General features: G+C 41.4%; 1 protein-coding gene across 9 annotated transcripts in view; it reads left to right on the forward strand.

Moving 5' to 3' along the window:
- LOC119562897 (nucleolysin TIA-1) overlaps positions 1-25,847 on the forward strand; it is a 96,488-nt gene that overhangs the window by 28,464 nt on the left and 42,177 nt on the right. The window lies entirely within an intron of this gene.

Genomic DNA, 25,847 nt, shown 5'->3' on the forward strand with positions numbered 1-25,847 from the left:
TCAATTCAATATTGTGGTTGTGCACTGCTAATGCTCGAACACCCCGTTTACTTCCCCTAAATCGCCCCTGCACCCCCCTGCAATTTTGACCAGGCTGCCCATTCAGCAATTAGTGAATCGAACACAATTCTCGGCCTGTGTGCTCGGATGTTTAGATGTTCGGGCCACCTAGCAATAATTCGAAATTACCCAAATGATTATTTAATATAAGCTGGAAACATTATCGGGCAATAAGTGAAATTTGTTTTGGTCCAAATGTCACGTGCCCATCGGCAGTGTCTTCCATCAGATTCAGATTCAGATGTGGAGAATCGGTTGGGAATCGAATCGAATCGGTTTCGGTTGGGATCTCGGCATGGTAATTGTCCAAGTGAACCGCAAAAACTGGGTCCCAGGGATCGATGTGCCTGACTTTCGGCCACTTAATGCCGCCTCGGTCACAGGACGTTGCACAAGTCGGACGGGCCAGGACCTCCTTGCAGGTCCTGGCTGCAGTCTGTCATTTCTGTATTTGCACAAATGTCGCCCGGACGTCGCCAGACCGCAAATTGCAATTGCCAATGATTATTGAATTAAGTTAAACAGCGTTTGTCGTGGTCGGTCATCCTGCTCCCTCGCTCGTCTAATCGCCAGCTGTTGTTGGCCTGTCGCCAGGACATTGCCGCCTCCTGGCGACCCCGAGTCCTTCGTCCTTGTTTCTCCTTCTCCCATCACCACCTCACTGCAATTGAACTTCCGCTGCGCTTGCGTATCAAAGTCTGTCGTCTCCGTCTGATTGACTTCCGTTGTCCACGTTTGTCAGTTTGGCCATTTTGGTTTCGGCCCACCCACACTGACATATATCCTCGCAAACTCGCATACATATGGCAAGGATAACGGATAAAGGATATGGGCAGAGTGGTTTCCCTCCTCACTTATTTGCACTTTAAGTGAATTGTTTGCTTGCGTTTTAACGCAAATGCAATTATGCTCTGGCCGAACTCGTCGACGTCTCTGTTCTGGCCAAATGCGGAATGCAAAATGCTGAGCGTGTTCTTGCTAATGTTTGACCATTACTTTTTGTTGTAATCGTTTCTCGGGTCATTTCTCAAGTGCACAAATGCAAGCAGGAGTTTTCGCCGCCGCCTTAACTTTTGTGGCAACTTAAGTTATTTGGGCCGGATTGATGAGTGAGTTTAGTTAACCTCCAAATTGACTTAACAACACATTAAGATTGGATGAATGAGGGAAGTTTGGCCTTAATCGAAATCAACAACACTTTACTCATTAGGTGGTTATTAAATTACCTCAGCTGCTCAATCGATGAGTATGATAACATGTAAAGAGCTATTTTGTTTTTAATTATAAAATGTTTTTCAGGCCAACACGAATTTTTCGATTTTATTTTACAATTTTTAGAAGACAATGCAATTTTAGGTTATGATAATAGGCTAAGGGAATGTTATTTTCCATGTTCCTGACTTTTCGATTCAAGCTGCTGAAAATATTAATGTCATATCGATAATCATATTGATATTTAATTTTTCAATTTGACATGCCATTAATACAACTCATAAATATCACAAAAATGTCAGAATGATTGTTAAATGTAAATAGTAATTTTCTCTGGTGTGGAAAATTGCGAATTATTTTTTCCTTATGCCATATGTCAACTCTAATTAGAGGCGTGTGTGTGGGAATGGTAATTTGAGGGGGCGTGGCTCGCGCAGATGGCAAAAACGAAGCCAACAATTAAACAACAACATTGTCGTCTGGTTTTGCAATCTCCCTGAAAGTTTCTTTCCCTCACACAAACGCACACTAGACCCTCTGTAATAATGCCGAGCAGACGTATGAATTGTAAATTTAATTTAATCAGACATGAGTGCAACGGCAACTGCGGCATATTTGTGTGTATGTAAGCATAACGTATACGCCACGCTGCCCCGGCAAATATTGAAATTGTATTAGGCAGACAGTGCAGTGGGGAAATGGGAAATGGGAAAAGGGAAAACTGAGCCAGGAGGATGGGCTCGAGTTCGGGTTCGGGTTGGCTAGACACAGGCGGACTTTCGCTTTGTTGCCGCACGGCAATAATTGTTAACAATTTATGAAAATGTCTATTGGCAGTGCTCCTTGCCGTGACTGTCTGTGTGTGTGTGGGTGGATAATTGTTGTTCCAACAACGCACAAATATGGCTATATATATATTACAGGGGGATACACACATACGGTGGCTCTAATTATATAGAGCTACTGGAGCACAACAAGAAGGCAGCCTCGCCAGGAAAACAAAGGGAACGAGCGTCCGGCGAGGCGTGTAAATTGAAGTTGTAGTTGCAACAATGCCAATGAACGCTATAAGCTCCAGGGGCAGGGCCGCATCTCAGAAATATATATATAAGCACAGGCTATATATATATGCAAGAACACACAATTAACACCGATTAAGATGGGGGGCATTCAGATGCGATTATACATGCACACTGCAGTGCACCTCTAAAGGCCACATTTTGAGACTTAGCTCCCTCCATCTCAAATTATTAATTAAGTTGAGAACAATGAAAGTAACAATTAAACGTAGGATTAAAAAATATAATTAGTTTTTCACTATCTCGGATTTTAGTACCTAATATATATAGGCTTAGGAAAATACGCTTTAGTTTTCGAGAATGAATATATAATAAAAACGAGCCCTTATTTGGGCAATCTGCACTGTTGGCCGCTCTTCAAAGCTTCCTCTTATTGCTTATCAATCAACACAAATTGTGGATATGAAATCAGCAAAAATGGGATGGGAAAAAAAGGCATAGACGCCGACAGGACAAAGGCAAAAGAAAGCAGCTGGTGCTGCATGAATGCGAAATATGAATGTTTATGAATAAAAAATGAGGACCCTTTCGGCCCCTCCCACTGCGAATCACTCCACTCAAGGGTCTCCCTTTGCCAATTTGAGCTAATGCCCGAAAGTTGAGCCCGCCAGACTTTGGCTTTGTTAAGCAATCGCATCGATGACCCCAAGGTTGACTTCTTTGCATCAATTTTCTGAGTGTGCCAGTGTGAGTTTGACCTTTTTTTTTGGGCCTGGCCTTGGGCGGGGGGCTGGTTATATATGTGTTTGCATCCCGTTAAGTTGTATTCTCAGCCCGTAATTACCTGTTTAGCCAAATCGACATTGTTGGCCAGTTTAGTGAGGGAAAACGACCATTCAATTAGGATATTTTTGTGTCAACACTTGGGTAAATTGAGTTCTATTTGGGGTCTATAAATTATAGTTATTAGGTGACTTGCCACTCTGAGTAAAAAAGATTACAAAGTCCTAGAATTTGTGATTAATATCAATTGTATATTTCACAGCCCTAAAAAGATCGATTAAAATTGCCTCCCTTCCCATTTCGATTTATCAAAACATTTTCACCACCGTGTTACACATGTAAGCTGTATACCGAAAAATAAATTTCCCGCTAGCAATTTTTTCCTTGGCACGTGTCAAAGTCCTTGCCGACCGCTTATGAAATTTTTATTGTGTTCGCTTCTCCGTCGTCTAATATGCAAATCGAAAAGTTTTGCAATAAAATTACATTAAAGTACAATTTGTCTAAGCGCCGGTCGACGGATGTGGACTTGTGAGCAGCAGGCAGGCAGCTTAAGTGCTCCAGCCGGATGGATGCCCGACCGTATCCTGCGGTCCTTGGTCCTTGGTCCTCACTGCGCAGTCCTGCCGATCCTGCCGAGTGAATCAATCAACTGCGGAAATTATGTTAACAGCGGAAAAAGTTTCCCTCGGAAAGAATAAGACAAGTGTGTGGCAGTCGAGGGGACTTCAATTGTAATCGGGCCCCGAGTGCGGGTATCTCAGTGTGTAATATATCATCGACTGACCGCAAATGGGACTCGGATGGTGGCTGAAAAAGTGTCAGACTGATATCAGCAAGTGTGGAGGACCTCAAGTATACATCACTGTCAGCCGAAGGACCGAATCCGAGGGCTCCGGCTCATGCTAATTATTTTACATTAAATTAAATAATGATTCACTTGGCAGCGGCAGAGGTAGCTGGAGCGGTGGCGACACGAAAGGAGTGCTGAAAGGTGCCTCAGATCCTGTGTAGTCCTTCGGCGAACCTCGAAAGAAATCATCGGAGCACGTGACGCAATTTGCATAAATTTCTCCAGCGGCCTTCGTCGTCACGGAAGCGAGCGCGTAATTTCAATTGCGGTTAAACAGCAGCCAAGTAGAAAAGTGGCCAAGTGGCTGAGGGACTGGAGCAATCAGGCTAGTTAGGGTTGCCAAAATGTAATGCCGACTTTATTGAAAGCGAAGCCCTCCCATTTAGATCGATATAATGGTCTAGGAATTTATTGAAAAATTATGAAAACCAATGACCAGGTGGCTTTTTGGGTTCGCTCGTCTTCTCTGGGTCAAGTCGAAAAGTTATTCCAGTCGTTTTTTTGGGTCCTAAACAAACATTTGACCCACCCGAAACATACATACACATCTATCTTTATATTTTCTTGTCCATTTTTTCCTATTTGCTGTGGGATTCCTAATGAACTTGGACCCCTGCCTCAACTGTTGGCCAAAGATAACGAAAAGCGCTTGAAGTGTTTGCTTGCGACAAATTGATGTGTTTGCATAAGCACGAAATAATAAATTAAGTTTTCGTTGAAGTCTCTGTTTTGCGAGATAAGTTGGCTGGCAAATAATAAGCAGGCAAATACAAAATACTACACACAGCCAGTGCCTGCACTCTAATTAATATCCATTTCTCTTGTTTTTCCCTCCATTGCAGGTAAGCAGCCGAGCCACTTTTTGGCCATGCATAAGCAAACATTTCCACTTTGCCCCCATTTGGCCCGCAGAACAAAGCCCGAATCCTCCGACCTCCGACTCGAGTGGCGTACGAGGTAAATGTAAACTGAATCTGCCGACTGGGAACTGGGAAATGGGAACTGGGAGTGGGGTAAATAGTGCCAATATTTTCTAAAAATAAAAGCAGACGCTTTTCGGCCACCGGAGCCCGGCAATATGCGGCGGCTAAACGTTTCCGTGCACGCGAAGACCCTGGCTTAACCGGGTCTAACCCACTCAGGGCCACCCTAAAAAGGACCCCGCCGCCACCCTAACTTTGCATTCACGAGGGGCCAGGCCATTTCTTTACACTTTTCGTGTGCATTCATATTTTTTCTTCTTTTCTAACGTTAATATGGCCACAAATTGAAAAAGAAGCAAGGAGGCGAAATCAAAAGTTGCCCCAAAGAAAGCCAGCTAGGTCTTACACTGGAAAAAGGGATTAATCTAAGGATTATACACAGCTTATTTGTTAAAAATATATATCTTTTTAACTATGATTTCTAATAGTTTTCCTTTCATAAATGATAGTGAAAATTGTTTGCTTGAATATTACACTTAAGAGCATTTTATAGTATAGGTTTACATTGATCATATATTAATCATTGTATATTCAATCTTCTAGTAATATACATTTTTTAGCTGGTGATTAATCATCAAGTATTTTTCCATGTAGGATGTAGAAATGGCTGTAAAGAGGGCCAAAAAGAGAGTGGGTAAGCACAGCGCACCTGAACTCAATAAAAGCTTCATTTTAGTTTGCTCAAGCAGCAGAAAAGTGGCAGGAGCGAAGGAGGAAAACAAAAACCAAAAATAAATTATTTAAGAAAAATATGTTTTACATAAAAATGGAGCTACCAGCTACCGAAACAAAAGCAAAAAGCCCGGCTAAATAAACAGAGCTGAGATGGTGGAAAAAGGGGGCAGAAAGCTGAAATAAATGGCATGCAGTTGGAGCGTTGAAAATTGCAAAAGTAAACAACCCAAGTGGGTGGGTGAGCGGTGGTGTTGCGGGTGGTTTTGGGCTGGTTCTGGGTGGCTTTTTGGGCAACCGCAAAAAATAAAGCATGAAATCCGCGTTAAGGCAGCCCCGCCAGCGAAACAGTTGCATAAAGTTGTAAAAGTATTATGAAATTTCAAATAATAACTACATCTGCATGGCAAGAGAGTTCGGGGGAAGTGAATAAGTTGCAAATAAAGTAGCACGTTAGTTCTGCTGCTTGTTTGCCCGTTCAGCTGGTAATGCGAAAAAAATGCATAAAATGCTATGGCCACTATAAAAACGTGGCGGCTGTAAAAAAGGGCAGGGCATCAACAATAACAAATAACCAGAAGGTGAGGGTCAATTGCAACACTGTTTCACCAAAGATCAGACTTTAAGACTGCTCCCTAATAAGTTGATCGAATGAAGCACTTTGGCTAACAAATTGCCGTAAAGAGCTGCGAAATTGCAATCCATTTATGCGTGTGGTCTCTGTGGAAAAGTGGGCGGTCTAGAGGAAGGGGCGTGGCCCACCCATGGGTATCAGCAGAGGGCCATAAATGTTGCAAATGTCAGAAATGTCAAGCCACCAACGGCAGCGGTTGGCTTCGCTTTTGGGCCTGGTCGGAACAATGGCGCCTAGATGGCAACTGGAAACTGGAAACTGAACTGACCCATTGTCAGTAGCCAGCAGCATGCAAAAATAAATGTCACACATGCAAAATATATAGAACTGAAATGGGGCACAGGAAAGAGCTGAGGTCTCAGGGTCCTGCAGGCGATTTCGGGCAGGGGTTCCAAAAAGGATCCCCGGTCAAGTGGTCGGTTGAATGACAAATCAAATATATCAATCTTAGTGATGATGGATACTCTTGCTATGCTATACTGTCTAGATATGTTTCATATAATATGCCATTATATTTAAATAATAAATTCTACTTTACTTTTTCTAAAACATTCATTAAATTTAGGAGACATTATTCGCTTAGTTATAAAAATATTTTATTTAATTCTTAATATGTTTTTACCAATCATAATTTTTATGAAAGCGGTTCTCAAGTAACTTGTTATAAAATATTTGGTTTGTTTTATTTGGATCAAAGAATTATGTTTCAAAAATACTAAGTATTTTGAGATTACATTTAAATATAATATTACATTTATTTTTCTTAGGCATACAAAGCAACAAAATCCTTATTACACTTCCACCATTATTAAGCGTCAAAACTGAAATAGGAACACGCCAAATAATGGCTGACATTCCGGGCTCATTGCTCTTGTGCGAAAAGCCCGCCCTCCATTCAGGCCCTGTCGTTCTTCTGGGCTCATTTTGTTTCTGCCGCTGCATAAATTGAATATTTTGACATATGTAAGCGTGGCGGGGAAGGCGGTGCCCCATGCTCAGTCCCACAAAAATGAGCACAAATAAATTTACATGCATGCAGTTTTGGTTAAACTGTCAGACCACAAATCAGAAATACACTAACACCATGACCGAGTCAGTGAGTCAGGGTACCCACTGTACTACGCCACACCCACTGTATATTTATATGAATAACTACTGACAAAAGTGGTGGCAGGGCCATGGGGAAGATGAGGCTGGTGGAGATTTATGGGTGCGAGGCGGTTTTAGTTGACGCTCAGTATCTGTGGGTGGGATTTCAGTTGTAGGATGGCTGGAGTATGGATGTCGTGCACTCTATATTTAATGAATGCCATAATGACTGCAGTGCAACGCATGAAATATTTATAGATGCGCCCGGCCTGTGTATCCGTATCCAGGCGTCCACATCCACATCTACAGACCCATTCACATCCACATCCACATCCACTCGAGGCTTTAAGTGTTTGCTCGAACTGGCTTTAAGCTCGCTGGCAAACAGCTGGCGGGAATCCGGAATTTACATTATCCCACAGCCATACACCGTCCTTTGATCGGGGCTTTCCTGTCGTTGTTATTGCGAGTGGTGGTTCTGCGGTGGTTGCCGCATTAAAATACGTAATTTCCTTTAATAAAGCCGCACAAATTTAATTAACCAGCATGCAAATGCATTTACACCTTAATTATTAATTGAATTTAAATACATAAATACGCATCCAGCCACATGCCCTTATGCGTGTTTGTGCCTGTGTGCATCATCCCCGGCCATATACAAACAATAATTCCATCTTTTTCATCTCATCATCAGTGGGGGGGATATATGGTAAATAGTTGCTGGTGTTATTGTCTTTGCTTTTGTTTGCCCGCTTTTTGTAATATAATATTTTTTCCGCCAACATTGCAAGATAAAAAGAATACTGTTGACCAACACAAAGTTTTGTTAGCTGCCGGCGCAATTTTTTGCCCATTTCTCGCACCGATTCCCTGGTGCATTTAATTTTAATTTACGTTGAATTCTTGTTAGTTTTATGGTTTCTGCGGTCATGTTCGCTTAACAACGAATATTGAATGGCTATCGAGGGGAGCCAGTTATTTTTTTAAGACAATTGTAATTGTAATTGTAATTAGAAAAATTTCACAAAGTACCCATAATTCGATTACAAACAAGGAAACTGAAAGGCCTTATGAAATGTAAAACTTTTTTCATACCATGCTCTACTCTATGCGATAAATTCTTACTTTTAAAATATAAACAATGATTTAAATATTGAATTTTGTAAAAAAATGCTTACTAAAAACAAAATATAACTTTACAAAACACTAGTACACACATTTTTATTGAAATTAAACCAAAGCAGCACACGATTTTCATAAGCGGTTCTAAATGCTTTAAGAGGGTTTTTTTTATGTATATGGCCAATGATTAAGAAATTCATAATTATCATTGATTTACTGAATTCAAACTAAATTGGTTCATTAGATATTTATGTTTTACCCCGAATTAGTGTATTCATAACTCGATTTGGTTTAATTTGACTTTGTTATAAAGGGAATTTACAAATCCTGGAAATAATAACTAAAAGATCTTGCAATGAATACCTTCTTGGAAATGCCACACTGGAATTAATGCACTGCACGCCACTCGCTTTTGGTATTTTGTGCAATCTGACACATGCATTTCATCTCCAGCGATTGTCTTTTGAGGCTTTGGGCCCACTGACGACATACCAATGAACAGAAGGATATGCTGCTATTTATGAACTGTCATCTGTGTGGGTGGTTGTGGGAGGTTGTAGGTGGTTGTGGGTGGGTGAAGTGAGTGGCGCAGTGGGAGGCTCAGTGGGTGACCCAGTGGGTGGCTCTACAGATGCCGGCTAACTGTCAACGGCAACTGTGGCTGGGTAATGAAACCGCGAGGAATGCAAACCAGAGGTTCACAGTCGCAGAGCCTGAACAAACAGCGCAAGACACTTGAAATGAAATGGAAGCCGGTCGGTTGGCCGTCAGGAAGCTCGGTTAACAGCCCAATGGCAAGTGGGCGGTTGCTGTGGGCGTGGCTCTGCGCAAATGTCATTATGTAACGGCGTATAATTAACCGAAAATCGTTTAAATGCGCGCGCAATCCGCCCCGCCGACCGCAATGTGCAAATTAAAAACGCAGCAGCGGCTGTTTGGCAAATGGGGTTGGGAAAATGGGGAAAATGAGCGGAATTTCCAGGTGACAGAGTGGGCCAAAGGTACACTAAGAAAACTGTAGAGGCCTGAAATTTAATAGGAGAAATTTATAAGTCTAACAATCTACAAGGTCTATTAAATTATAACAAATTAAGGTGAGGATAAAGTCGTTCTTTGATTTCAATTAAAGTTACATTTTATTTTGTGATTTGTGAATTCAAGGTTATTTTCAAATAATTGTTATAAAAAAAGTTTAAAGGAAATATTAAATATATTAATTTAAACAAATTCTTTTGCATGCCATTATATCAAGGAAATCGCAAAGAAACTCGCTTACTTTAGCAATGTTTCACTTAAAAAACAGACTGAAATTTGTTTAAAATGTATTTTTTTTAAGTGCACCTCCTACAGAACGTTGAGGCTGTGCCAGGGTGTTTACTTTGACATTAAATAAAGTTGTTTGACTGGACTGATTGTGACGTCGAAAGAAGGAGCCATCACTTGTCCAGCATGGCACGCATAAATAACAAATAAATCATTTATGGTCAGGGCAAAAACATTTATTGAGCCGCTGCCAGGCAAACAGACAACGTCAGCGAGACAAAGCGAATGTTGGGCAAAATAAATTAATTAAAACTTTCAGCTCTGAAGCGGAGGAGGATGTCAAACTTTGCCTTGGCCTGCAGGCCGATATCCTGGCTAACATATACATGCACAATGTACATTGTGCATGTGTAGCTGTGCTCATACAATTGCCAAGAAAGGAATCGCAGTTGCTTCGATTAAGAAACGCTTGCCTGCGCTCACATAAATGTCAAATTGGGGACACGAGTCGGGAACTGCAATCAGCAGCCAAGTGCAAATCTTTTCACTCTTATCGCTCCTTGGCTTATTTCTTCAGCATTGGCAAGTGTTACGCAATGCACTGGGAGAAAAATATAGAAGCATTTAAGTATTAAAGTTAGAAACATTATTAAAATAAATCAATATTCTGGGAACCTTTATAGTCTGTTTGTTTGAAAGATGTGACTTGGAGTTGGTTTTTTTCCATAAAGCACTTTCTTAAGAGGTTTTAAATTATGAAATTATATCGATGTGTTGTCGGCTTATGTAAGTTCAAGTGAATTTTAATCAAAAGCTTATAGAACTAGAAACCGATAAAATACAACACTTTAGCATACAATTTACCCTGATCCTGCCAATAAAATATTACTCTTCGTAAAGAAAAAACTATCTTTTTTGTACTTCTTATTAAATAAAAGAATTTCAATTGATTTATACACTTTATTTCTCTCTGTGCAGGCTGGCAGCTTTCCGTTTTTAATTTGTCTTAAAATTTTAATTGCAACGCCGTCGATGCTCAGAACGCCGGCAGGCAAGCGGGCAGCGCACATACATCTTCATGTTCATTTTCATTTCTTATTGACATGTCAATGCACCACTAACAGATACACACACACACACTGCAGTGTGGGCCGTTTAAATATGGCTAAAAGCCCGCGCGAAAAATTCTATGGCATACCGTTGGGCGCAGCGAGGAGCACAAGAAAATTAATTAAAAATGCGCAACAAACTTGCAAAAAGTTTGCCCTCGTTTTTCGCCTTGTGTTCCCCGGCTATGGTGTGCCATTTAAATTTTCATCCTACTTACTTGAGATTTTCCCGGAGTAATTTCAATGCATTTAAAAATTCAAAAGCCAGCACAACAAGTTTCCCACGTCACTGGTCCCGTGTCCCGTGCTTATTTTAGCATACAACTTTTGACGTTTCCTCTATGCCAGATGCTTATCAATAATTTATTTATAAGCTTCACCTCAGAACACATGTTGTCAGTATGCCATGTTGGCCTCAACAGGCTCCGTGTCTTGCCGTCGTTTTCTGTTTTCTGTTGCCTGTTTTCTGCTGCCTGTTTTGTGTTTTATGGCCAGCCGAGTCGAGTCGAGTGGAGTCTCCTAGTTGGCTAACAAGTTGCTGCCAACTGCTAACTGGCAACTGGCACACATGTGTTTGTGGGCAAACTGCTAGCTGGTAGCTATTGCATAATTTATGATTGCGAAATGTGTTCATTTAGTTTTGCAAATTGTTGACATGAACAATCATTAGAGCGTTGCACAGATTTCAGCATCATTTCATCCACAGTACGTCGTTTAGTCGGGCGAAATTCCTGGGCCATGGAATTTCAGTTATTAGACGGGCTAATTTCTGGTGCAAAATGCGAGTGACAGTCGTCAGTCGTGCGCTTAAACCCGAAACGCCCCCCCTGGAGAGCCAAGTCAAATTCGTTGTATTTGGTTGCTAAACAACTTAAGAAGTTGACACTTGCCAGGCAAAATATTTTCATCAACAACTCAACAAAAATTAGCAAGTGTCAAAGATAAATAAAAGACGGCAAAAGCCCCCCGAAACCCGGAACCCCATGTTTATTTGCCTGTTGAAATAGTGTCAAAGTGAGTGGACTCTTCACATGCGGGAAGCAGTTGCCACTGTCTTAGCCACCCGACCCCATTTTGGCCATCCCCATTGGGCCAAAGAAAACTTGACTAACTATGCAAATAAGAGTGGCATGTGTGTGTGTATGCGTGCACCTCCAGAAATACGGGTGCACTGAGAGAAAGGGTGTTCTATTTCCATAACCAATCGTTGGATTTTATGTGAAACCTCTGTTTCAGACCAGATTTTAAGTCTTCCCTTATTGGTTAGTCAGTCGAGAAATAATGATTATACCTTTTGAATATTTTCTTTAATATTCAAACTGCCTATCAGCAAGCTGTTCATATGTTTTTAAAAGACTCTTTAGATTTTTCTCAGTGTAGGTAGTGGAAAAGAAGTAGTATCACCACCCCTACGGCGACAGTTGGTGCAGAGTAAGTGCAGTTGGTAGAAATTAAGTAAGTTTTTAGCTGCAATTTTTGCCGAAACTATGTCAAGTTTGGTTTTAGTTGCCAGCAAAGTTTTTGCTTAAGAAAATGCCAAGTATAAGTATATCAAAGGAAGCTGGAAAAGCGCGACTCTCGACGAGTAAAACACTAAGCAGACGTCGGCAGAACCTAATGAATTTCATGCATGACATGCAACTCACGAGTCGGAGTTGCAGTCGCTTAATTAAAACCATTAGGCGTGAGTCAAACTTGCCAGGGAAATAAAATTTGATGGTTGAAAACGGGTATGGGAAAAGGGCTTCCCACCTCCTTTAGAGGCCACGCCCCCCAGCAGAAGCAGCAGCCAATTTACATAGTTTCTTTAATGTTTGCTGCATAATTTTCACATTTTTCAGTGTCAAGCCATGGCTGCATTGTCTCTCTCTCTATTTTTCGCCCAGCCCTTGGCAAACTGCTAGCGAGAAATCTTTTGCATGTTTCGGTCATATTCTAAAAATAATAGCATGCCACCGCTCTGGGAATCCCCTGAACCCCGGTCAAGTGTCCCACTTAGCCTGACCCTTCGTGAGATTTTTATGACTTGCCCAGCCAGCGACAGATGCACCGTGTGGATATGGCTGAGGATGTGGATGTGGATAAGGATGGGGATGGGGATCTGGATCTGGATGTGGTGGCCAGAAAAATAAGGGGGCGGTTTGCAAAATTATAACATTTGCCTGAATTTGAAAGCGAAAGCTTAACAAAATTTTGGACCAGAGATTAGACAGGCCAAGGAAAACCTGCGAGGTTCTTGGAACAGATTTAAATACTTAAGTTTGCGAGTTAATTCCACGGTAGAACGAATTTTTTTTAAAAATGCAAAAACTAACTAGAACTAAAATGGTAATAGCATAGACTCTTTTTATAATAATTAATAATTTCGTTGAACATTCAATTTAACACACATTTGATGATTTAATACAATACCTTAAACTAAACCTTGTGGAAGATCATATAGCATATATTAAAGTTCATTAATTTGTTCTCATTAATATTTTTAAGTAATTGTTGTTTTAAGTTCATCCTTAAACTTACAATTTGTTTTCACAACACGTTACTCTTTAAAAAACATTTCCAGTTAATGGAACCTCTACTAAGTAACCATTTCGGTTCTTACTACCCCTGGTGTAGTTACACGTAACGTATCTGCTGCATTTGGCAACATAACGAGACCCTCGGAAATGAACTTGTTTCAGTTTCGTAGCGAACAAACTTTTTTGCCCGAGCGGTTGGCCAAGATTGCCAGGCGATGGCGCAGCGGGCTAAAAGCTCGGCAGTGGCTCTGCCAGCAAGCCAGCTCAGCTGAGCTATGGCCAGGGCGAAAAAAGTTTAATTCAAAAACTTGTACAAAAATGCACATTTAATGGAAATTTACAACCTGGAGTCGCGTCAGCGACAGCAACAGGAGTTTTCCCAGTCCGGAAGCCCCGAAACAAGCGCCACAAAGTTGCAAGGAGCGGTGGCAAGCGGAAAGTGGGATGAAAAAGAGGAAAGAGCAGCGCAGAAAAGTGTTAACGGATTGTTTGTGCGCCAAATGGCTGCCAAGGATGAGGCCGGGATGTTATCCTGCAGTTGTGTCTGCCTTTGGCCCTGGTCCTGCGCAACCGGAAACGGAAATTGCGTAGCGCAGCCAAGTGCGTTGCAGTGGTGGTGCAAAAGGGCAGCGAGCCATAACGTGGACACCATCACTCCTCGCCCGCACCACCCAAACCACTGGCAATGTGGCACAGGTGCTGCCCAGGCTGCCATTAACGCGTTTTGCATTTTTAAAGTGCTGCGGTGCGGGTGGGGGAAATGTCAAGGTTGTGGTTGCTGGGAAATGGAGAGGAAATTATATCTGCGGATGAAATGGATCAGCCTGTGCAGCTTAGATGGTTGAAAGGCTCTGATTTGATCCTGTTTAGCTGCTTAAAATATATGAAAGCAGGACTGAAATTAGAATTCCTTTAGCCCCCCTCGAAATACATACATAATTAGTAGGTATAATCCGCAGCAGCTGCATTTTAAGTGATTAAAAGAAATCCGCATAATTAGGCAAAACTTAAATTGAATCCGTTGCGCAGCTGGCTTTTATTAGCATTATCCACCATTACGACTGCACGGCCATCGAAAGATCATCCAATCAGCTCTTAACTCTCGACTCCTCAACAATGCTAAGCCATTTGCAAAACCGAATCAAAGCCAATGAAAATACGAAAAGTTTTTCATGTGCAATATCCCGCTGGCCGGCAAAGGAGGCGGAGAGAGGGGGCAAATGAAAATGGAGGACTCCATTTGCCGGCCAGTCGCTGCCACATGGCAGTCCCAGTTCAGTTTTCCCCGCACTTTTCCACGCTGCACCGCAAGAGCCAAACAAATAAGAAATTAGTTCGAGCGAAAGTTGTTGCAGCTGCAACCGAATGAGAGAAAAATCGCAAACAGCGCTGGGAAAGGCACAAAATAAAATAAGAAAAATAAAAATAGAAGAGTAAAAAAACTTTTTCGCTAATGTCTTAATGTAAAAGTTTGTTAGCTGTAAGTGGTGGGAGTGGGCGTTGGGGCGAACGGGGCGTGGCACCACCACCTGTGTGGGTGGTGCAACTTATGGCAACTTTTTAGCGAGCACGTTTGATTGAAATTTGTGGCAAATTGCTTCAAGCTGCAGCGAGCTGTAATGGAATGATCAAACTGCTATTAGTGAGCGGGGTTTTTTTGCCGCCATCTATTGGAAATGAGGCATAAAAGGCGGCGGCACTCTTATCAATTTCACCTCAAATGAGTGCAGCTACAAACACCATCCATTCCATTCCGTTCCGTTGTAGACCACCCACACGTATCTGCAGTTTGTGCAATGGCCAAAATGGCAACGGCAAGAGCCAAACAAATTGCCAACCATTACCAGCCAGAAGGGTAATTTTTACTTTTCCAGCTTTTCCAGGCGCTTTATTTGCCAGCCAAATTTGTACGAATTGCTGCACCACCATCACAAGCAGTTGTAAGAACCAACAAAGCTCCCTGTCGATTTGTAATAGGTGATTTGGCAAAGGAAATTGAGACATCAATAAATGTGGCTCGCCTTGGCTCGCTTTAACTTGGCTAAAACGGGGGGTGGGCCATAGTGTATGTGTGGCTATATGCAGAAAACCAGCAGCAATTGCATGCGTTTGAGTTGCGCATACGACACGTTGGCCGCAGTGAAGGGAAGTGTTCAAGGCAAGAGTACTTATCCTACATAATATGTTACATTAAAAAAACCTCCCTTTAATCGTTTTGTGGGTATGTTCAAATAAATAAAATAAATAAAATAAATTTTAATCTTTAACTAAAATATTTTACACAACTCTTTACATCATTTCGTTTATTTTCTAATTCTAATTTAAGTACTACCTTTTCCATCACTGATATTCTACTTTAAAAAGTACTAACGAAATCGAATTGCAATTGTCTTTATTCCCCTTCTAATTGTTCAAATCGAACTGCTTTTGTGGTGAACTTTGCCCTGGCCTTTGACTCCTTTTCCTTGCAAACTTCTTGGGGCTGGGACAAATTGAACGTTATTGCCACGATTGCACAATAAACGTGACCAGGACATTGCTCGGGCAGCCAAAATCAATGCAGCTTGTTGGCCAGCTGAATTCGATATGACAATTTGACAAGGCAGCCGCAGGAAGTGGCAGTCCTTTTTGCAAAATAATCGGTGGACGAAGGAAACAACGAATGACACGTTTGAAGCGCAAATAGACGAATCAATATAAACCCTTAAAAAAGATATTTTCCTTTGGGAAAATCACACAACTGTTGGCCAGGCACAGATGATTGCGTTACATAACGCTTCAAGTGTTTTCCATGACATGTGGCGCAGGTGTGGCAGGAATTGGTCACTCAAATAAAATGTATGCAGGGCGGTGGGCTATATTTAAAATTTAAGGATTTCAGTAACACTTTGGAATTGTTACATATTAATTTTTATTTCATTTTTAATTTTATCTTAGCTATAGAAAAACTTTAGACCACCCACCTGCAGTTCCCTTATCCCAAAAATAAAATATTTGTGCACCGCAAAAACGAAAATAATAAATAATATCGAAACAAAGGCGGCTAACGAACATCATCACAAAATAAAAGAGAGCATGGGCAAATGTGACAGCAGATGCAGATGAGTCGCACAATTGGGATGAGCTAAATGTTTGTGCAAAACATTAAAATAATAATCAAAACAATGATAATTGAAAGCACACAGAGCGAAAAGAAACTGGCAGAAAAATTAAAAACAAATATCAGAATCTGCAATGGAAAATCGTCTGGCATGTGGATAATTTCCAGCAGACTTGCCGCAGCATTAGTGAGCACATATACACAGAAATACGTAGATATATACAGACATCCTGACAGGCAGAACAATATAATCTGCCGACAATTTGCGCCTAAAAGTTGGCTGCATTTTGTTGAAATGCAAACATGGCTGGTTATTCCGCCAGAGCGCCGACACATTGGCAAATCCAAATATTGTTGCAGCCGCCTCACCCGAAAACCCAAAAACTCTCACATATCATTTAAAATGCATAAATTCAGCCGCCTGCCGGGCATTACACAAAATTTCCGTTAACAGTTTTCGTTGCCAAAGTGTCGAGTGTTTGAGTTTGAGCCGAGTTTTCCCACCAGCAAGACAAATACCCGCCTTGTTCATATATTATTTGCAGTCAAATTAAATCTAACAGCTGTGAATTTTACATGTGTGCGGACGCCGAGCAAATTTCGAGGCAAATATGAATTTTTAATACAATTTTCGGGGAAACTTTTGTGCAACGTTTCTGCTTAATTAAGTATGCTCGAAGGGGGAGGAGGTAAATGGGGAATGTGTCGTCAAACGTTTGAAATAATCAAATGAATTCTTATAACATCATATTAATATCAAGGGAAAGTTTGCCGGGGAAAAAGTTAAGGCAATAATTTACACAAATTGCCAATTCTGCTGGCCGAATAATGTCCGTCAACTCGAGCCGGCCAAAAGTCAGAATTCGGTCAAAACTTTTCTCCGGCTGCCCGACAACTTGTTCTCACTTTATCGCATCTTTATCGGCTCCAGCTCGACAAACACGTCGCCGGAAAATTCAAATGATAAGGCTGTGGTGGAGCTCAATCTGTGGGTGGTTGGGTGGTGCGGGTGTTTGGGGTGGTGCGGCCCTTAAAAGTGGGTGGTGCGGGCTGGCTGCAGGGCACTGCGCGTTATGACAACATAAACGATATTTACTTTTTGTGCCTGGCTATTGCCATTTCGCCTGCCATTTCTTTATTTCTCTCGATGCCTTTTATGCGGAGTTTTGCTTTCCCTGGCTTTCCCATTTCCCCCAAAAACCCCCCGCCTTTCCCGTTTCTCTATCCCTTTTCTCTATCAAAAGTTTTCGACTGTTTCTGTGTGGCGTTTTCTTTTTGTTCGTTTCGTTTGGGTTCTTTTTCTACTTTTTGCTATTTGAAGTACTTCAAAGATTTTAGCATATTTTATTTGAATACTTTATTTCGTGAAATGCGTTTGTGTGTGTGTGTGTATGAGTGTAAGTGAGTGGGTGGGTGGCTGGGAAATGAAACGACATGACTTTTTCAGCTTTGTTGGCCCCACTTTCAACTAGCCCCCTCCTATATCCGCCCTCCTAACTAGTTTCTATGTCTTTGGTGCAAAGTTTTTCCTTCAGTCGTTGGGAAATGAAATTTTTTCGAAAATTTTTCCGCGGGGAAATGAAAAAGTTTGTCCTGGTGGACACAATGCGGCTGCCCCTGATCTTTTCACCCCGCCACACACACACACACAAACCACTTGTCCTGCAAGTTCTAGTTAATATTACGCATACGCCGCGTATGCCCTTTTGACTTTTTGCCCCCAGTGCCCCAAAAAAGCAGTTCCTTCGACCATTTTGCGTGGCAATGTGTATGGGGCGCACAGCTGTTAACGCGGGCCACAGGACACAAAGCAAGGCGTGGGATAAGCAATAAAGGATAATGTCATTCAATGTTTTGTGTGTCCCGCGCACAGCAACCAGGACAACAGCAACAACAAAAACAACTGAGGCAGCAACAACGGTGACAACAACAAAAGCGGAAACGCTTGCCATCATCAGCGTCGTGCTCATCGTCTTTCGTTGTCGTAGTCGTTGTCGTTGTCATTGGCAATAGTTTTGTACACTGAAAAAAAAACTTATGATTTTTAACATACTTTTTGTATAAATAAATGCTGTTTCTTTAAAAAAGATTTAAAAACCGAACCAATAAATAAGGAGAATGATTTAAAAATTCTATTTTAGGTGCAGCAAAATTCGAAAGTAGGTATGCAGCCATCTTAATTATGTATTCTAAAAATATTGTTGCATACTTTTAGACACCTTTCGGAGTGATTTTAAGCGCCTTGTGGCTAAACCCACTGTGGTTTCCAATATCTTACCACCAGAAAACTTCTTTAAGCTAGAAATTCTGTATTTCTTCAAGTGCACCGACTTTGTTGCTGTTTTCGGCTGCCTCAGCTTCTACTTTTAGCTCGCTGCTCCGCCAGACAATAGTCAAAAATGTCTTCATGTCGAGGGCGAGGAGCATAACGGAAATTCGCATTTGAAAAATACTTTCTTCATTTAACAACAATGTCGGGCGGCGACAAGGACGACGGGAAGGTGGAGCGGAAAAGACACTGGCAGGGTGGCAAAGTGTTGGCATTACTGTAAATCGTTTTCGTTTTACGTTTCATAATGACAAAGACAGTGGCAGCGACAGCGGCAGCGGCGGATCCAAAGGAAGGCGATTCAAGGATCCAAGTCGATTGACAAGACAATGGGCGGAAATGAAAGAAGCAGTTGCCAAAAAAAAAAAACAAAAAACAAAAATTGAAACAAAGAAATGAGGCCAAGTGTTTTTTAATGAGCGTTATGCCCTTAGGTCTGTATAAATCGGATCAATATTTCGTAATAGCTTACCCAGCTTTCACAGTAATTATCAAATGTAAATAATCATATTGAAAATATGTAATCCCCCTGTGTATAGCCGCCATTGTTCCATTGTGGAGGAATAAGCATCTCAAGTTTCATGGGAAAACTTTTCGCATAAGCGTGTGTACGGATAGGGAATTGATTTTTATATATAAGCTGGAGTGAAAACTTTCAGCCGAGCTCGTTGTATAAAATAAAAATAAAAAACAATCAGCTAAATGCTGGCGTCCCATATGCGCGACAAAAAACACTTCGCCCCGCCGACAGCTCATTTTCATCGGGATGAGAGCTTCCAGGAGCAAGCGCAGGACATGCGGTGACATTTCGCCAAGGGGCGTTCGCGGGCGGGGCATATTTAAATCTAATTTTGTCACTCAGCAAACAGCGACATGCTTACACATTCTACATGCAACTGATGCTGCTCGTGCAGGGCAAGAAAATATTTTATTATGGCTTGAAAAATGCATAAAAAAATAAAGATTAAACCCATTGCATCTTTGTTTCCTTGGGCAATATATTAAAAACTCATATTTTAGTTTGTAAATCCCAATTAATTTTGTCTACTAAGATTCCTTCGGAGTTGGAATCAATTGTAATACTTATTACCGATACTACCTTTGACTAACATGGGTTAAAAAATAATTGATAACATCTTAGGGATTGCAATGCAACTCACTATGGTTTTCAAACTACATTTATATATTATTTTAGGTGTCTAAAAGTATGCAGTAAAAAAAGGATACTCGACTTTTGATATGAGTTCAGTTTACATATACTTGACATATAAAAGGGATTTAAAAATTGCAGTAATTTGTGTAGCACCCTTGATTAAACGCTTTATCTGATGTTGTAAATTTTTCCATTTTTAAAGATCACATGTTCAAATCAAACTGGAAGTCCAATTAAGAACGATTTTTCTCTGTGTATTGCCGCATTTGACTCACTGTAATCGTGATTTCCTGTGCAACAGACGGTGAAAGAGAAGGCGACAGGGTGAGCGAGTGAGAGGGGGTGATATAGAGATAGGAGCATTGTTGTTGCCGCCGCCTGTCTTTGTCGAAAGCGTTAAAAATGTCACAGCGCATTGCATACTTATTGGCGCATGTGTTAATGCACCACCACAGCCATTGCACCACCGGGCCACCAAGCCACCGAACCACCGCTGGCAGGCTAAATGTTACGCGCTGCCTGCATTTGCGGCTGGCAAAATCCTTTCGCTTTTATCCCCCCATTTTTTGCATTCGACGTTTGCATATTCTCAGCTCTCACACACGGCTTTTTCCTACCTTTTGTGGCAGGTGTTTGAATTAGCTTTCTGTGGGTTGGCCGGGCAAAGCTGCAGCACAATGGCTTGCAATTGCACAAAAGCTTATTAGGTTTTCCCTGCCACTCGTTCTCTGTCTCAGTATGTGTGTGTGTGTGTGTGATTGCCATTTGGTTTCAGCCCAATGTGTGCGAGTGTAATACTTTTTTACAACAAATAATGCGCTTTGAGGTCGCGTGCTTCACGTGTTTTAATCCATTCGCTTTTAGCCCTCACCCCACGTATATGGCAACTTTTGTGGCACTTTTACGCTTCGCTTTTAACGGCGGCGGTGCAAACGGCGGTTCCGAATCCATTTGACAATGTAAACAACAAAGGGAAACTTGGCTCCCAAAATGCAGAGTTTACTTTGATAAACAGCAGTACGGGTTCCGGAGGAAAACTATTCAGGATTTTGAGGCATTTAAAGCGCTTTAATAACTGGCATTCGCTGCAAACATTTTTGGAAAATTCATGGTAGTGTGGATTCATGTGTCCCTGTCTTCTATTACATCATTATAACAAAACAATACAGATTTTGGAAATGTATTGAATAGCATTGTTGCTAAAATCGTGATATTCAATACTTTTAGAATATATTTCATCCCATGCTACCTTGTTAAAATATAACTATTCATTTAACACGCTCTTCCCGAGAAGTGTAACAAATAACACTGAAATACGCTTATAGAAGGTTTGGGCTTATTTTTCTAAATAAATATTTTTGTAGTCCACCTTCGTTAAAATGGTATAACAAAGGTATACAATTTCCCATCAAATTTAAATTTCATCATAGGGCTTTAACTTTTTTAGTCCACCTCTCGCATTTATATTATCCGAAAAGCTTGACGGTGGGATTCGTCTGGCTGAGCCATGAATTATATTCGGGCAACACAATGGGCCATGGCAAGGGCACTCTTGGCCAGCAGATGCGTTGCCCATGGCTATAATACGCCCCGGGGCACTCGAAAATGGATCCGGGGATGGCCGGGATATACTCCCATTTCGTTTACACGGCATTTTCAGCTTGAGTTGCTGTTGATTTAATTCAAGAGGCCATGCATTTCCAATGTCGAGGGCCCGTATGAAAAGTGTACAGGATCTGTTATCCCCGCTTTTCCCATCATAATTGCTCGGCTTTTCGGGCGATGCAAATACAAGTGGCATTGTAACATAATTTCCCGTGCAAAATACATCAAAATGGACCATCGTGAAAATCTCCATTTTCATATGTTTGCACAGCAGTCTAAACTTCGCACACAGGCAGATATGTTGATGTGGTTAGTTAGCATCTGTGTTTATATTTGTGTTTGCATTTTGCATTTTCTGCCGTCGAGTGGTAAGGCGGGGGCGGTTGGCAAAGGGGGTGTGGCATACACATGTCCATGTCCGTCACACTTGTCGGTGAACATGTAGTAGTGTTTACCTCCGTTCCACAAACCATTTTATCGCTTTTTTCTCTGTCGATTTGGCCTGGCACATTTGTGTTTGCTCAGCTACTTTTGCGGTTTGCCGCTTTTCGCGCACATTTCAACCACATTTGTAGTCACTCCGGTTTGGACAAACGCCAGAAAAAAAACGGCGCTCCAAAAAAAGAGTTCAAGTGCTCGAGAGAAGAAAGGACAACAAAAATACAGGTTCAAAATCACCTTAAACTATTATGATCTGCCTTTTTGAGAGGTCTCCTTTTTTATTTAACCAAAAACCTTATATTTCATGAAACGAAATTTATAAACAAAAGCTACCAAGTTCATGTGGTGTATTGATTGTCCATTGATCGCGTGGGAATCGCTAATTTATAGTCCGTAATGAGAGCAGCGCAGTTTAGATAGCCACTCCTCGTTTAATGGCTCATCGTTTGAATTTGGCTCGATAATGGAGAGAGCGCAGGAAATGAATTAGAAATGCCGGCAAATTGAAACGCATTACCATACAAATCTATAATTTGAACGAAATTAGAGTACATTTTTATCGCAATACGATGTTTTTGAACTTTTTGCGACCGCTTGTGCGGGTGTGTGTGTTTGCGTACCACGGGGCGTATGCGCAATTTGATGTGCTCGCAATTCAATTAAATTCGGCAAATTAAAGCGAACCGGTATAGCTGAAGTGAAATTTAATTGCATGGGGGACCGATTTCCCCTTTGCTCTCTGGCATTTTCTCTGGGGAGGTCAGGACAAAATGCAGCACGTATTTATTAGCTGACGTGCATTGATGAAGGTCGAACCAGCGAATGCGTGATCCACTGAAGTGGGGGGTAGTACATTGGGAGGACCTCCTGCTCTTGCAGGATCTGCCAAGGGTTCCCTCTGGCCGCTGATTGACTCACGATTATGCAATAAAACAGCAGACGACAGGCAGGACAACACTCAAATCCCCGCAGAGACAATGGGCCGCAGACCAAGTCACTGTTCATCCCGCTCATCCCCCTCACTTACCATCGCACTCTGGGTGTTTGTGAGGGTTTCATTGGCTTCATTTCAACAGCAGCTTTTCAAAAGCTAAAACTTTTTTATGTCCAACTCATTAAAAATGTGCGCCAATGGACTTTATGCAGGCCAGTCCCGGGATCCTTGATTCCTCTCCGACTTTGGCCAAGCTTCGTTCTGTTACCACACATACACATTGAAATACAAACAGAATCGGGCAGAAATACTTATGCACTGGAAGCAAAATGTTAACAATTTGTTTAGAAATTAGGTCCCTTAAAATATAAATATCCTATATTTAAAGATCGAATATTTATATTAAATACCAAAGCTACCTATCTGCAAGAAATATCTTCTTAAGACATTAGTTTTCTGAAAGGATAGGTTTTAATAATTGCTTGAAGTTATTTTTCCTCATGTAGATTTTAGGATGTTTTCCGCTTGAATTTCTCACCATTTGCCCGAATGCCAGCGGACGACCAAGTTGAAGTCAGAAAGCCAAATGCAATTTCCAAGTTTTTAATGTGCGAAATTTCTAATTTAAGATTTACGATATTTTTATGTGGAATTACGTACCACCCGGCATTCCCATTCCCCCGCCGTTGATGTTCGCTCATTTTCGTGCTCTGGTGTTTGGCTGTGAATTCTTTTGGCCAGCTGCTTTATGCCCGCTCGCTGGGAAGTTGGCCCGGCTTTTAATGGAGCCCCAACGCGGCAAGGACTCTTTAATTGTGGAACTGAACTGTGCGTAATGCAGGCCCCGCCGGATGGGTATATTTTTAGGCTCTTAATTATGGACACGCCCAAAGGTCAATGGTCGCCTTTTGATGCAAATTTTATGGACTGGAACTTAATTGGCCCCGGTTCCCCGTTCGAATGGCCCACACACACACAGAAAAAGCTAAAAAATCTGCCGCTGGCAAATAAAATGCCCTGTCCAAATTGTTTTGCGACTGACCAATTGACCAAAACCAACAAAAATTTGTAACTGGTGCAGATTTAATGTGCATTTGTTTTTCGGCACGGTTTGTTTTTGTTTCCGTATGGGTGGGATCCAGGGGTGGGGGGATAAAAGGATGAAGGGGTGAAAGGTCAGGGGAAAGACGGTTTGTAAACGCAGCGATTGCAGCTGCAGTTTTGTTAGTTAGGGCAATAAATTGTTGGCTCCGCTCGGTTTTGGAGGGCCAGGGGTCGTGTCAGATGCAGAGATTGCATAAAATAAATTGGTCAGCGATTGATTTGGGGGATTTGCCGAACAATTTATTACCACCGAGATAAAGGCATTTGAGTGTCAACATCAAAATGGCAACATTCCATTCCAGTCGAATGCCCGACCCAGTCAAATATTTTCCCTTTAATCCTTTTTGCGTGACCTACACGGAAACCATTTTTGGGAGTTTTCAAGTTTAAACTTTATCGGAATTTGACTTATTTTTATACCAATTATTGAATGTTTTAAAAAAGGTGTATTATATATTTTACAAAAAACTTATAAGGAAATTATAAGAAAACTCTTGGTAGTTCAAAGGGCTAAGACTTTTTTTGATAAAAAAAAACTTTAAAAATAATTTGTTAGAAAATTCTTTGTAATTTAAGTAATGTATATTGCAAGCCTCTTAAGATTTTTTCTAAGTAATAACTCTTTACCTTTACTTTTAGTTTAAAAAACCTATCTTAATTTCCTTAAGTTAAATAAATATAACTTGTATGTTTCCTAAATAAATGTTTCAATCCTTTGAAAAAGAAGGAACTGTTTTCTAAAAATGTATTCTTGCTTTAAATATTTTATTCCATTGGAAGATTTTTTCCTGAGTGAATCTTTAAGGGCACATTTTACAGCACATTAGGCAGACATCCGATTCGAGCGGAATTTAAACCGCTTAAGTGAAAAGAGAAGCGTCGACACGTGCTCCATTGGCCAGACAGAAGGACGGGGAGACAGCGATCCCAGCGGTGGCCCAAAAAAAGAAACCGCAAAAACCGTATCTCAATTGCAATCACTCAAAACAACGGAAATGACGCTTAGCACAACTTCCTGTCGCTCCGGCGGACAAACGGACGGACAAACGAAAGTATCCACAGCTACGGGACGACGCGCAGCACCACCCAACCACCCACCAGAATTGTAATTCATGTCGCCGTGGGAGTTTTCTTTTTTGGCATATTTGTCAACTCTGTTTCCACTGCACACATGATGAGGTGGGTAGTGGCTAGGGAATAGGGGGTAGGGGGCTTGGGAATCGTGGGCGGTGGTGTAGGAGTTTAGGGCCTGCCACGCCCATCAGCCATACACCACCGACTGGCACATTCAAGTGCAATTTCCTTGTAATGCGAAACTATGTCATTTTGGCACGGACGCGAGCCGAAAAGCAGTTTCAGGATACCGGATGGGGCCGTGGGTACAGGCAAGCCTCAATGAAATACCATAACAATTTTTTAAATTTTTTTTAAAAGGATTTAATTGTATATTTTACTATTTTAAAATTAAGATAAGATACTTTTTAAGCCCGGTTCTGTTTTTAAAATAATTTTTTTTTAATAATTTAAATGGATTAAAGATGATTTGGTATTCAAATTTTTTAGACATTCCTGAAATCATAAATAATTTTTAGAAAAAAAAACACTGTTCTCTTATGTAGAATACCTATACCTCCAAACGAATTCTTGATAGATATCCTTGCTAGAAAACCACTTTATATGTGCTTGCCTGTATTTGTTGGCAGCGCGTGCATGCAAACATGACACGTTGGCGCACTTGTGATGACACTCGTGTCCATGTCCACCTGGCCGCCGGCTCCTGGCTGCTGGCACTTTTCACCCGGCGATTGCAGCTGCAACCGGATGCGGAACCAGAAACCCTGGCTCTGGCTCTGGGCCGACTCT

This window comes from Drosophila subpulchrella, chromosome 3R (genome assembly GCF_014743375.2).
Source record: "Drosophila subpulchrella strain 33 F10 #4 breed RU33 chromosome 3R, RU_Dsub_v1.1 Primary Assembly, whole genome shotgun sequence".
Classification (NCBI taxonomy): Eukaryota; Metazoa; Arthropoda; class Insecta; order Diptera; family Drosophilidae; genus Drosophila; species Drosophila subpulchrella.